Here is a 14745-nt window from a genome sequence, read left to right as displayed (position 1 = left end):
ATTATGTTATTATAATATTAGTATAATATTATATATGTAATCAGATCTATGTGTTCTCCTAGGGTAAAATCTTGGCTCCCTCAAAGTGAATAGCAAAGGCCTCCTGAAAATCAAGTGACCTTGATCTTACCTTTGATGTTCAATCTGCAAGGTGTCAGGACTGCTCAACCTTGGTGTTGCTGGCAGAGGCCACATACACCTCCAAGCCAGACCTACAGAGCTTGCAAAAGGGAAAGCAAGGCAGAATGGAGTGATGTGGTAAGAAAATACCTTCCCTGACCACAGGAGACCTCTCCAAGGGGAGGAAGCAATCAGATGGGATGAGAAGCCTGGAGGAGAAACTAGTGTCCTTCAGCCAGCACAGGTAGTGGTTGCTCTATCCCTCTAGCCCAGCAGCCTGTTTCTAGCTAGGGCATCACCAAACTGTGTCCTGAATGCCTCCTTTTAACATTTTGCTGCAAAAAAATCTCTTTTTCCACTTCCCTGAGAGGTGAGAGGAGATGTCAGGAGAAGTTCTTTGTCTCTTTGAGTTTAATGCAAGGTGCTGTGAATAAATCAGATACTTTGGAATCACTTCATGGCTGCTCAAATCACAAACACCTGCCTTTCCATTCTTCTCCTCCTACATATTTTGAATGAATTGGCTTTGCCATCTCAATGCAGAAAGGACGAAATCCATGCTACCTCCTTTTAGTACCCTGATTTTGTCCTACCTGGACTTGGATATTTCATACCAGTTTTCCTGTTTGCAGGAAAAAATACAAGTGGTACTGTCTTTAGATCAACTCACTTCTCTTAGAGTTATATTGTTTAAGAAAGAATTTCTTGGACCTCTGTTATGCAATATGTGGGACATATGTATTGCGTATGTGTTATGCAACATGTGGGACAAACACCCTTAAAGGTTGAAGTTGTTTTACTTCCTTTAGAGTAGGTACTTGGACTAGGCTGCCTTTGTCCAGGAACAAATGTCTTGGGAAATAATGATCTAGAGTAGGTTTTGCGTCCATCAGATGTTGACGTACAGTTACCTATGGGGAAGCTGAGAAGGGCTGGGACACAGAGGGATAGGTGAATGAAAAGCAAGGAAAAGCTGTAGAAACAGAAAAATATGCGCCAATCATACATCTGTGTTGCTGTCCAAAAGAAGAATATGTGCATAACAAACTATTTATTTAGAAAAGGTTGTAAAAATACTGTACATCATTAAGCTTTTATCCCTGGGGAGGTAAAGAAAATATGTTTGGATCTCCATGTCAGACAGTCTATGAAATATTGAGAGGGAAGTCGTCAGTGGCAGCCAAACTGAAGTCATGGGTTTACCCTTAAAACCTCATCATACAAGCCATCATTGTTTCAGGAAATCCTGCTGAAATCACTGTGATTGCTACCGTGAGTCCTTATTTTACAGAACTAGACACTTTGGTACAGCACAGGAAACTCTTCATGGTTTTGTGCTTATTGAAACTGCTATAATGTATATAAATTGAACTGAAGTCACACCAATCACTGATATGAATAGAACAGATCAAACTATTCATTATGAATAATACTTATTACGAACTCTGCTTTTGTACTGAGTAATAACTTACCAAAATCCCAAGAATGAAACAATTTAATGTGTCTTCCTCACCCAATGATCCTTTCTGTAGGTTGTGTTAATGTTAGTTATCTAACTCCAAGCTATTTTTGGACTGTGAGACAGCAGGCTGCAAGGAGTTGTAGCTGTAAGCGAAGGCTCTCTGAGCTGGCCTCTAACTGTTTTTTCAAGCTTACCAAGACATACACCAGCCGGCACATTGTGAAATGCCCTCTTCTAGCTCAGCTGGAAGTGAGAATGAGACTTTGACAGTTTTAAAACAGCCCATCGTTGCCGAAGGAAAGGAAGGTAACATGCTGCTCCAGGGCACTATTCCAGGGTTGAGTCTTCCACCTGTGCTGTTTTACAAAAGGTTTTTCCCAACAGGCAGAGATATGACCCAACAATGGGAGGAACAGAATGATGTTGGTCAAGTGTTTCCCACTAAATTGTATAAAAGCAACAGGATAAAGTTATTTCTGGGAAATACAGTCCTGAAGATAACAGCTTTGGAGTGCTTTATTTGCCTAGAATAAAGAGAAAAAGTTAAAACTGTTGTACCAGCTGTAACATAACTTGCAGCGTATTGGAATCATTTTTAAAGCTAAGGGCTGAAAAGAAACTGTCTTATGTGTTAGAAAATTAATAATAATAGTTGAAGAATTACTAAAACAGATACAAATTCTTAAGCTATTGGAGATCAATAAATGCATTAATTACTATAACTGCAAAACCCATGAGTCTCATAGGAACGTATAGTCTTATATAATACATTCAAATGCCCACAACTGATTAGCTAGTTAAGTCAAGAGCTTTTGAAGGCTGTAATACAGTAAGATTTACTTCAAGAAATGGCACAGTTAATTTCTTATCACTGGCAGTTTTCTGTTGCAAGAAAATCTATTTTTCTGCCTCAGGACTGTAGCTGATATGCCAAAGACTTTTTATTTTCTAGCATACTTCTTTGGGCAGAGACATTAATGCTCTGACGCATTCTTGTAAAATTCAAGAACTGATCATAAAGTTTAAGAGAAATAGTTTTCCTTTGGAAATGTAAGTTCTTCCAGAAGAAAAAGAGTCCATGGTAAAATGTCACCTTCCATTCAATTTATTTTGGGAAAAACAAACCCAATTGACTGGTCTTAGAAAGTAAAAGTATATTAATGGTTACAATATAACTTTTTTTTTCTTTTTTCTTTTTTTTTTTCCAATCTACAACAAAGAAAAATATAAAAAGTAGATTACAGAGTATTAAAAATGTATATACTACTTTTGGTAAGACAGCATGTTGCAGAAAGGCTTGCATGTCATCAAGCGATGTACAAAATTCAGATACCCCTTTTTAGCTGTAAAACTCCAGGCTGTGGGGGCCATATTTCCAATTTATGGTAAGCCCCAATGAGAGTCTGAGGTCGGTACCCTAACTAACCTCCTGCGCACACTTAAGCCCAATATCCCAGACCTGTCTGCCTGCCCACCTGCCTGGTATCCACAAGCTGCAGGGGTAGCTGCTTTGTGCCAATGGGCACTGCAGCTGTGCTTGGGAAAGACACTATAATGCTAGGCTCCTCCTGGTACCTTCTCACCTCATTACAGGCTTCAATTTCTTCTCTTTGCTGGTTACTATTGCAGGGTCTTTCTGCTGGACTAATACACTACTCTCACCTCAAACATTATAAAATGACTGTTCCAGGCATTAAAAGAACAAAAAAATCTCCTTAAAATTTGGCATTATTTATTGCTAGCAAGTATCTCAAAAATAGCAAGCTCATGGCTAGGAAGAACAAAATATGACTTGAACTTTATTGATCACTGAAGAGATGAGCAGCCTTAAACCAGATGCTGTATAATAGTCATGAGAAAGACAGTGTGGTGCAGTGTGGCAGTACCCTGAATTCCCTGCTTTGCATTGCCTCTCCCCTATACTTTGGTAACGAAGTATTTGGTACCTTTTACTAATCCACTGATAGCTGGCTCTGCATTAATTGATTTTTTGAACACAGTCATCTATTAGTTAAAGCATGCAGCACAGCACATGTGGCAAATACGAAGTCACCTTGGTACTTCTCACTAATGGCATCATTAGGTAGCTGTCATGTTTGCTGACTATCTCTAGTGAGCTGAATGCAGAGGATCCAGGCTCACAAACAGATTTTGGATGGAAAGCAGGAGACTCAGTGCCACTAAGACACTAAATGTAGGTGTCCAGATGTATCTGTCTACATTTGAGCAAGGTGTCTAAGCTGTTGTTACAGTCAAAGTCTGGGTGTGATTTTACCTGCCTACACTCAGACCACTTGGGATGCTGACCGTTGTACCCACCTGGCTCTTGATACCAGTCAAGGAGATGTCCATGGGTCTTTTCATAATCTTAATGATTCTATGATTCAACGTGGAAGTCTTAAGTATCCTGAGGCATCTCAAATATCACCAGACACTTATCTGAGGGAAACTGATGAATCCTAGATCTCCATTGTTTGTAATGGGAGTTTAGTCCACACATAAACATCTGTATGCAGATACTCAAATGGGACGCATTTCAAAGGGGTATCATGCACGTGAAAAAACATTAATGTAAAAAATAGGTTTATGTCCTCAACTTGAGGGTTTATATCCCCTTCTAGTGTTTTTATTTATTAAAAGAAGACAAACAAAAAACTTTGTTATTGGAATTTTGGTTATCCTGTTCATAGATCAAAAGAAAAGCAATAACATTTGCAGACACTTGCTAATCTCTTGATTGCCATAACTTTGTGTATCTTTGCCTACTAAGACAACATGATGAATTTCATCTGAGCTGATGCGGTGGGTAGCTCTTAGCTGTAGCCCAGTCCTACCAAGACAGAGAGTGCTGAAATTGTCCATTAGGGTAGTTTCAGACATGCTGTGGCATGAAACAGGATCATGAGAATATACCAGGGATGCAGTCTATGTCCTTACACTGACTCAGAAAATTAAAGCAATTTCATGTAGGGTTGCCCAATTGAGGAGAAAAAGGTCTCTTTGTAGGGTTGATGCTAAGTAGCCTAAGGTGCACAGGATGAAGTTATGCAAGGTTTCTGGATCAATTTAGCAGCCACTTGAACACAGTCATTTTAATTCCTTGGCAAAATTAGCAGCATGCTGTGTTAATGGTACAGAGAAACTGATGAAACAGCCTCTCACTTAAATTAATTCCTCTGTGCCTGCTTGTTCAGAGCACCTTGTCACTGCTCCACCTGGTGATGGTCATCAGTACAGTACAGATAGATCTGACCCCAATAGCATTCCATCTTCTGCTGACACATGGTAATGTGGCTTGTGCACTTACATAGGTCATGATAAGAAATATGACTGTTACACAACATTTCTATGACATGCAAATACCATGTATTTGTCCCCAGCTGAACAGATAACTTCTAGTTTGTTAAAACGTTTACCTCTGGAGCACAAAGAAACAGTCAGGAAACTGTTTTGCTGTGATAGCGTTATTTGTGTTTTGATGTTTGTATGAGAATTTCAATAGGAGGCTTATATTTTCATCTTAATTTGGAATCAATAAAAGTTTTATCGTGTTTGTACTGGTGTCCTAAAGAAGAATTTGGCCCAATGTTTTTAACGTCATGGTTAATTCTCATACTTTGGGTTCAGCTGGGAAATATGAAAATCTTGATTACTCCAAGGGTTCTCAGAATTGACCAATCTATGAAGACATTAGGACTTCAGCTTTTACTTGCACTGAATAACACTTACTTTGGGGGTTGCCTTGTATTGCTAAAACCCATGACCCAAATGTTTAGGCATTTGTTTCCTGTTGACTGCAGGGCTGTAAGGGAGCTCTGAAATTTTTATCCATCTGGGCTAAGTGAAGGGACATTCCACAGTGTTTCTGAGGGATGTAGGACTAAAGCCAAACTGGAAACAAAAGAATATTGGCGTCATTAACAATGGCGTAAAGTGCTGATTGGGAATAACAGCTTTTATATATTAGAAGTTGTGAAATATTAGAAGAGGGAAAAATGTTTGAAAAACATTAAAAACTATTCAGAAGAAATATAATTGTTGCTTACACTAGGGATCTCACTTTGTCTTAAAGTGGTTAAACCACAACAGTTACCTTTGATGTGATGGGATTGTGGTAATTGTGATGGGATTGCAAAAACTCCTAGACGTTCCGTTTTGCTACCTCATATGTAGGTTCTTGAAAAGAGAGGTCCTTGAGTAATAATCTTGTTAATGAAACACTCTGAAGGAGAACAGCTGCCAAGAACCATGTCTGTATTCCTAACATCATAGAGCAGGGGAGGAAGCTCAGTTCTTGGCTGGGATTGACTGAAAAAGCAATGTTACATCTTAATATTACAAATATTAATGCAAATCGTAAGGAGTCATCACCAAATGGGAATGGTTCCAGTACTACTCTGCACAGATCTGTATAGCCAATATACACAGTGATTCAGAAAACAGTGGAACTAAATAAACAATAATAGCAGACTGATTAGACCACCCCTGAGTTTCACACCACTTGGTGAGTAGGGCCTGTCTGAACAGTGTGTTTTAATACAGTCTAATGCCAGGTCATACATGCAGAAACAACTAATGCAGATTAGAAGCTGGATTCCTAAGAGGGATTCATCTCATCTAATATCAGCTGCCTTAAATATAGCTGTTAACATCTTATCTGGTCACACACCCCCATTTATAGTCAGTAGATAGAACCTCAAGTGTCCAATTAATCCAAGCCTAAAAAAGATGTCTAAGTCCTATGAATTGCTCCTTAAAGTATTTATTGTTTTTCACAGATTATAAAGGGAGTCTAGATGTCTATAATTAGCCTGCCCTGGGTAGATATTCCCCACACATTCTTCAGAAAACCAATTTTTGCTCTTTGCTCTTTGCTAAAAACCTCTTTGCTATTGATCACAGTAATCCAGCATACAAGAGCACAGGCAAAAGTGGGCTCACTACAGCTTGAATTATTGTCTGTTTATAAATGCTATGAGATCTTATGCCACTTTGGTAATTATTTATTATTAGTAGTAATATTAATATTGGTATTGTTTGTTTTAAGCTTAGTAGGGAAGGTCCTAAAACAGGAAAGTTGTTTTGTCTGTCTCTTAATATGCTCACTAGGTCAGGCTTTTGAGCCACGTAGAGCTGAGGACTAAGCTGGGGCTGTATAAACATGGGAACAATTCTGAATCTCCAGCTGCAGGAAGCAGCAGGCCAGAAGATGCGATGAGGTGGATTTTACTGGGATCTTGGCTGCATATTCAGCCTGATCTTATTCTGCAGCAGAGTTAGGAGTTTGGGAAGCAGCTGTCATCATCTGCTTGTAAAGTAATATCACATGTCCCTTTCTCTCAGGTCTTGGAGAAACAGGACTCAGGCACCTAAGGTCTTGATATAAGGTTTGTGAGTCAGCAGTCATAGTCACTCCTGCACTACAGAGTATGCTAATGAATTCAGAAGTGCCATACTGCATATACATCTGTTAAATATAAGTTCAATCGCAGAAAGAATATAAGTAACATGCCAGTAAACCATGAAACAGCAATCATTTTGGCTGCCTACAAATCCTGACAATTTCAAGAACCTGTTTCTTTTCAGTCCCGATAGACTGAAAGATTCCCAGAAAGGTTTCTTTTAGTGGGTAACACAGCAGGAGCATCTCAGAAAATATCCCATGCAACCGTGGGTATATTGAGAAAGCAAATGGCATGATCAAGCGGCTTCCCTATTGTTTTCTTGCTCCCATCTTTTCTGCCTCAGCTAACAATGCAAATGTTATTGATATTGTTTGTGCACTGTGCATTCCTGCACAGAACATTTGATCTAATTTTTCAGGATTTTGTAGCAGCTAATCTAACTCTGGCAGAATTTCGATTAAGATGTATGTATGTGGTGTCTGAATAATGATTAAAGGATTGGGGATGCACATGACAAATCTGATGAGGTGCTACCTGTGGCAATGATGCTTGCTGTTCTTTTATCTCCAGCCACACAGCATTAGATGTAGCCTTTAGAAAAGTGGCTTGTCCATGTCAAACAGGAGATAATCTGGAACCTCTTTTTTTAACCGTCTGTTCTTTGTTGAAGCCTTGTGAAGTGCCCCAGTGTCCTTGTTCTGTCTCTAATTATAATGCTGTGAATTCCTCTGGCATCTTTAGGCTTCAAAGACAAGCATGTGGGGCTACACAGTGTACATTTGTCTGCCAGATAAAGCCCTATTTCCTACATGCCACTGATGTGCTGGTTTAGTTATTTTGTTTGTTTGTTTCTGTAATATAATACAGAGTACAGGCTTATGAACTGCAGGAATATTTAGTCCATGTGTATACTTACTATACCTCAGATTTTCATAACTTATTTATTTATTTATTTATTTATTTTCTGGGAATAAGTAGATCCTCCTCAAACTGGAGAATTGGTTTGCAGATCCTGATAATCAGAACTAGATCAATTCAATTAAAGCCCAAAGAAAATTCCTGTTATTTCTCCTGTTATTATCAATGGGAAGGCCAAAAAGAAGTTCCCACTGGTGCAATACCTTGCTGCACTAATATGGATGGCAGGAAATGTTTTTTCACATTGCCTAATTGAATGCCAGCACTGCTAAGAACTGATAGCAGCTGCTGCCAGATGAAGCCATTTGTAGAACACAATAGCAAGTTTTATCGAGCCTACAAAACCAGAAGCTATGTGACATACGAGACACTCACAAAAAGCACACCAACAAATGATACAAAAAACCTACCTACACTGTGGCAGGTAGGATGTCTGTCCGATGGATGGTGATTGTAGGAAACAGTATAGCACCGTTCCAACTGAAAACTGCAAGGTTTATGACTTAGTCCTTGGGCTGTGTAGCAACATCCAAGCTTGGCACCCCTGGAACAGCCTGAGTATTAGTAATATGGAAAATCTGACTCATGGCTGCCCGAGGTCCCAAAGCAAGGTTTGGAATGAGACCTGTATTTATTTAAGGATATATTTCTTGGCAGCATTAGAGGGACATTACCACAAATTCTTTGCTTTCTAGCTAATTTATATGGTAACATTATGAAGTTTTAGACCAGAAATCAGATAATCAGATAAAGATAAAGGAAATAAATTCCATTTTAAAAAAATGAATTCCTGTGAAATATTCACAGAGTTATACCTTCCAGAAGAAGATATAAAAGCCCTGGCTAGGAAACTTTTATTAGTTTATAAAACTTATAACAGTTTAGTGCAAGATCACACATTTGTAAGCACACTTGCAGTGTCAGGGATTGTGCTGTGGAAAGCAGCAGCCTGGAAAAGAGTTAAGCTGATCAATGAGCAATCAGTGTGATGTTATGTCTGGGGAGCTAACATGCATGGGGAAGGTACTACTGAGCAGGCATACAGGTCTGGTATTGCTACTCTGTAGGGAAGCAGTGAGGCAGGGTGTGCTTGGGGTCTGTTTGGTGGCCAAGAACCCATTGGAAGGTCAAGGGCTCCATGACTGATGTGGAGTGTAAATTCAGTGTGGCATTTTTTTTTTTTTGGTGAGACTCATAGTAAACTCACCCTTTTTAACCTATCCAAGAGAAATTTTAAGGATAACTTGATAGCAGAAATTTAAGTGAATTGAATATTGGGGTGAATGCAGATCAGTTCAGGCTGAAAATATCCAATCAATTTTTAGCAATGAGGATAAGAGGTTATTGGAAGTCAAAGTGGTAATGCAAGAATATCTTTGGAAAATTATGTGCTATCACAGGACTGTGTCAAAAGTCTTGGCCTTAAAATAAGTGAAAACATACTTTCCTCACACACCCAATTGCAATGAATAGATTTGCTATTGCACCTTTCTTAAGGAAAATTCTTTGGGTTCTTTTTTTTTTTTTTTTATTTTTTTTTTATTTTTTTCAAGTCCAGTAGGGCTGAATTAAAACTGAGTCATCACCAAATTTAGACACCAGTATTTTTTACCCGTTAGATACTGGGATTTTCATCTTGTCCTCATGAACGGTCTAACTACACAAAACTACTAAGGAATAAAATCTCTGCCTAATGTATTCCATGCTGAATGAGCATGTTTGCACATAAGGTGGGTAACTTGTGAATAACTGCCCTCCATAGCTCTATCTGCAGACACGTGGAGAACTTTTAACTTCATTTTAATATTGAGAAGCTGTCTGTAAACGTAGACTTATAGGTATCTATTCACATTTTGTGAAGGGTCCTTCTGCCAATGTCAAATAGCCTTAATTTAATAGTGTAGTCCAGTGCACCTCTCTTTGATCCTCCTGGCATTATCAGTCTATGCCTGAGGCAATTCCACAGTGCCAGTGAAAATGCTAGGGTAAAACTGGAACGTGCTTGGATATCAGTCCCATGGGTCTGGTTCTGACCTCAGCACGCTGAGACAGTGCCCACTTGTTCTTTTGTAAAACTGTGAGAAGTGGTCTGAGCACTGAGCTACAGCGGAGCTTTTCTTTCTAGAAATCAAAAGACAAGCTAAAAGGCGAGGAACTAATTAAAATCATTTCCTTATAGCCAGCTGACATTAGAGTGCTGTTCACAAGCAATTGGGCCTAAAACATGTTGGGATTGTTATAGAAATCACAATTTTTAAAGGAAATATATATTTTTCCTTGTTATTTGCTAGTTATATTTAAATCCTTTCAAACTGTATGTTTGTACAACCATGCAGGTTAGAAATTGTTCTTTATAAAGTAGAGCATAAAGGAACAGAGAATTTTAGAAAAAATTTCAAACACTTATACTGTTACAATAGAAACACCAAATGTCCTCAATATTGAAATAAGGAGAAGTCAAGGCTCTCCTGACTATTTTCCAGAGAACCAGTATGTCTCTTTACCTTATGAAGGACTATGCCATCCACCCACCTCAGCATTTTTTTATAACCTGTGTAATCACTTAAAGATAGAAGGTATTTTGGCTCCAATGGCATTATACAAAGAAATGAGCAGAAGCTTGTGATATTCACAAAAAGAGGATTTCACCGCAAGGTTTTTACATGAAAAGCTATTATAGCCCCTTCCATCCTAGAGCTAAAAGGCAGAATGCTGTCCTCATTAATCAGCCTTCTCAGCTTAATAATATTTAGCAGTCACGTAATACTTTGCATCCCCCAAGCACTGTACCAAAATTAAAGATCCTATTTAGCAGTTAGGCATGTAACTACCTGCTAAGGGAATGCTGATAGCAATCATAAGTATAAGTGGTTTTGAGTTTAAAAAAAAAAAAAAGAGAGAGAGAGAGAGAGAGAGAAACTGGATGCCTAAAATAATGCCCACAATCTTAGAGGACTTTTATTTTTCCACTCTTACAGTGATTAGATATCATGTTGATAAATGCCTTGGTACCTCTGAAGAAAAACAGATCATCAGTGTCTTGTAATTTTCCGAGCTTCTGGGAATAATGCATCTGAAAAAGTATCCGGACAGTAGTTTTTACATAGTCAGTTCCCTTATGCCTGTCTGGATAATCTAGTGACTTCATCTACGTCTACATTATTGAGTAATGTGGACAAATAAGATCTAAAGAAATAACAGTTGATATTTAGGGCCTGACATCCACAATACACACAGTTCAGAGGTTTTATATTATGACTAAGCTCATCCCATGACCTGAGAGCCCTTTTACAGCTGGTGTGCATTAAGTGCACTCCCAGGAGCACATCTTCTAGTTCAGCTTCATCCTGAAGGAATCCAGGTCACACACCCTGAGACCACTTTGTGGTGCAAATCAAAGCATGGTAAATAAAGATAATAGGAAATTTGCTTCAAAATCTCAATCTTCATCTAAACTGAAACACTACTGTAGGCACCCTTGTGGGACTGGGGTGGAATGTGCTGTCTCTAACCCGAGAGTATAATCTGTTCTGGTACACAGTAAGGAGCCCAAATATCATTCTGAAGCACTGACTGGCCTGTTTTCAGGGCAAAAGGATATTCATCTTTCATTATGGGTTGTAATTGGCAGCTGGAAATAGAGGTGGGCGAGCTGGAATGAAAAACATTGATATAACAAACAGTTTAAGCATACACATTTCCCAGAACTCACATTGTTTCTTTGCTGAATCTGAACCCCTGAAATTTCATGCTTGGGAAGACTGAGTTATCTAAAATAACATTTTACTGTGATGGTCCTCAAACATCAATTCCTACTGTGATTTTGGCCATATGTTGCCATATGGACATGAGTATGGTGCCTGAGGGGCTGGTGTGCTGCCTGAAGCTGGGTTAAGCTTTCTCCAGGGTAAGGCAGAGGAACCCACAGCAGTAGGCATCTGTGTAGCAGTCTGCCCCCAGCATGAGATCTCCAGTCCTAAGTAAGAGGGAGACCAGGCTTTGAACTAAAACACAATTAACACCTGCTCCAGAGTGCTAATGGCAGCAGTTCTAACTGGGTACCAGCCAGAAATGCATGGTGTGTTTAAGGCCTGTCCCTACGGCAGCAGTCACCAGGGGTCCTTAGACTCTTCGGACACATCCAGAAAAGAGTTGCTTGTCAGTGACCAGCTCATCACTAGAATTGTCCAGTCGTACCCAGAAATGTGCATATGAGGGGACAACCTGCACAAAGAATATATGATTATTGGCAATAAATATAGGAAACCACCAAAAAGAAGAGTCGTTTAATGGGATTATATGATAAAGTTGCCTTGAGTAATAGGAGGCTGGAAATCTCACAAGCTGTTCCCAAGGAAGAAGCTTCTTTCTTGTTTCATTTTAAATCTGGCAAATATCCTGAGGCAGGGGGCTTCCATCCTTTCCAAATTTTTAAAATTTGTTCACAGTTTATAAGCCTGTAACTTTGCACGGTCTCATCCATGCAAATGTTCAATCCCTTTTTGAGTCATGCTGAGCTCCTGGCTGTGTTGTTGCCTCATGAGAAGATGTTCTATAGTCCAACCAGGAAAAACACATTTCCTTTTACTGATTTTACATCTGCTGCCTTTCTGTTTCTCCAGATGTCCCCCTGTTATGACAAAGTAATGGAGAAAGTATACACGAGTGTTCCATTTGCCACCTGACTGATCCTTAGTTTGTGTTTCTCTATTTTGCACTTTCTTATTTATCTCTTCTTTATCCTTCAGAGAAAATAAGCAGTTCCCCCCCTTTCTATTTTTTTTTTTTTGGGGGGTGGGGGGAGGATTGTTTTTTTTTTTTTTTGTCAGTCATTTGTCCATGTATTTTATCAGAAAATATGAACAGCCAGAGATATTAGCCCTATCTCCCCAGTATTGCACATATCTCCTGTTACCTTCATCAGTTCCTATCTGTACAGTATCCCATTGGTTTTAGTCCCAGTTTGCAGCATTTCTTCCTCCCTTTCTGACCAGCTTCCTTCCCTATAACTCCTAATTTCCTACCTATATACAAACCACTGCTTGCCTTTACACTGCAGTATCCTTCTGTCGTTTTCCTTTTTCCCCATCTTGCTTTTGCCATTCTCTATTAAAAAAAAATAAAATCTGCTTCTTCCCCCCTTCCCCCCCCCCCCCCCCCCCCCCATACAACCTGGGTGCCTGAAAAACAGTCACAGAGAGGACAAGCTTCCTCTCAGGCTCAGTGACTGGCCCTTCCTGGTGCTCCTGTTGCTGAATATAATCAGTTGCAGTATAGTTGTGGCTCTGGCAGCCCTCCTGCCCTATGGCTGGTGAGAGGAATGAACTTTGCTGTGTGGGGAGAGGATATAACATTAGGAGCTGAAATAGGTTCAAGAATATTTCTTTTGGTTTGTAAGAAAAACAATTTTTCAAAAGCTCTTTTTGGTCAAGTTTTCGTTGGGATTTAAGCTCCTGCTCCACAGAATAGCTTTACTGCTGCTCAAAGAAAATGTCACCATGATTTTTTAACATGGATCAAACCATGTATTATCTCTCCCTGATGCAGCCTTGATGCAGGCTGAACTGTTTCTGAAAGAGAGAATAGGTCAAGGTCCATTATTAATAACAAAAGGATGGATTTGCAGTGAAAGATGCCTGCCAACCTGGATAGAGAGAAATGTAAAGCACAGTCACAGTATGAAAACTGTAATCCACAAGCTGAAGTGGAATAAAATTTACAAACCCAAGTAAAATGCTTTTACATTCTCAGAGAAACATTTATTGAATGCAATTACTCAAATTCAAAAATTATTCAGTTACTCTCCATGAAGCACTTTAAAATCACTTGAATTAAACTGTGAGATTTAAAGACTGCCTTTTGATACTTGTTTGTTAAAATCAATATGTTCCTGAGGCAAGTTTAGGTTCTGATGGAACTGACTCTTCCAGTGGAGAAAAATTCCATTAAAATCAGAAAAAAATGCCAACCACCTCATTTATTCTTCATTTTTTATCATGATAGAAGCTGATAATAACACCAGCTCCTTGTTCCAAACATTTCCATACTGTCCAAGTTGGTCATAATCCTTTGTGCAAGGATAGAGTGCTTAAAAATCTTCAGTTTTTAAATAATGAACAAAGTAGCTAGTTCCCATGTGGTTGTATCATTATTATGTTTGAGGAAATTGCAAACTTGAATATGCAGAATGTGTTATGAGAACCAACAGACTGTGCTTAGAGCAGTCCTGTTCCTCAGAGAGAGTGTACTTCTGCTATAACATAAAAGGCTGATGTTTTCCAGTTGAAAAAATGAATAATAAAATTTCTGTGTAGTAATGAGCAGCTTGTGTTTTTAGGATTGTTTGTCTCTTTCCATAAAGAATGGTTTGGTAATATTTAATACTCAGGCCTCACATTTCTATGCATAGAATAGTTCGATAAATGGACATTTTTGAGAAAGGTTGGAAAGGAGTTTTTATGTCGACATCAGATTAATTTCACCTTATTTTAGATACCTATAGCTTTTATAATGAGCAGTAGCTTCAATAGGCATTTGTACTATCTTACTAGTTTGTCTTAGAAGAAGTGTCTGTCTATTTCTGTCTATGGTAGTCTCAATGTTCACTGACTGCATCCTCAGATAAAGACATTCATATGTAGTCAAGTGAAGGCTCCCTCGGTGTTCTTCCTCTTTAGAGGCTCTAGTGTCCTATAATTTCATACATAGACTTAAAATTTGGTTTGGAAGGGTCTGGCCTCCAAGACCAGATGTGCCATTTGTCATTTTTGAAAACTTGCCCAGTTACAAGCCTTTTGGGAAAAAATGCAATTTATACATGCTGAGACTTGGCATCACTTC

The 14745-nt window shown here is 38.9% G+C and overlaps 1 long non-coding RNA gene across 1 annotated transcript in view; it reads left to right on the top strand.

Moving 5' to 3' along the window:
- The window catches only part of LOC106034122 (uncharacterized), a 58282-nt gene extending 57400 nt beyond the window's left edge, over window positions 1-882 (top strand). The window contains exon 5 of the long non-coding RNA XR_007168817.2: window positions 63-882. This is a non-coding gene — a long non-coding RNA (uncharacterized lncRNA). The remainder of the gene's footprint in view (window positions 1-62) is intronic.
- The last annotated feature ends 13863 nt before the right edge of the window (window positions 883-14745 follow it).

The sequence above is a fragment of the Anser cygnoides genome, chromosome 1, assembly GCF_040182565.1.
Source record: "Anser cygnoides isolate HZ-2024a breed goose chromosome 1, Taihu_goose_T2T_genome, whole genome shotgun sequence".
Taxonomy (NCBI): domain Eukaryota; kingdom Metazoa; phylum Chordata; class Aves; order Anseriformes; family Anatidae; genus Anser; species Anser cygnoides.
This window is presented reverse-complemented; position numbering and strand designations above follow the sequence as displayed.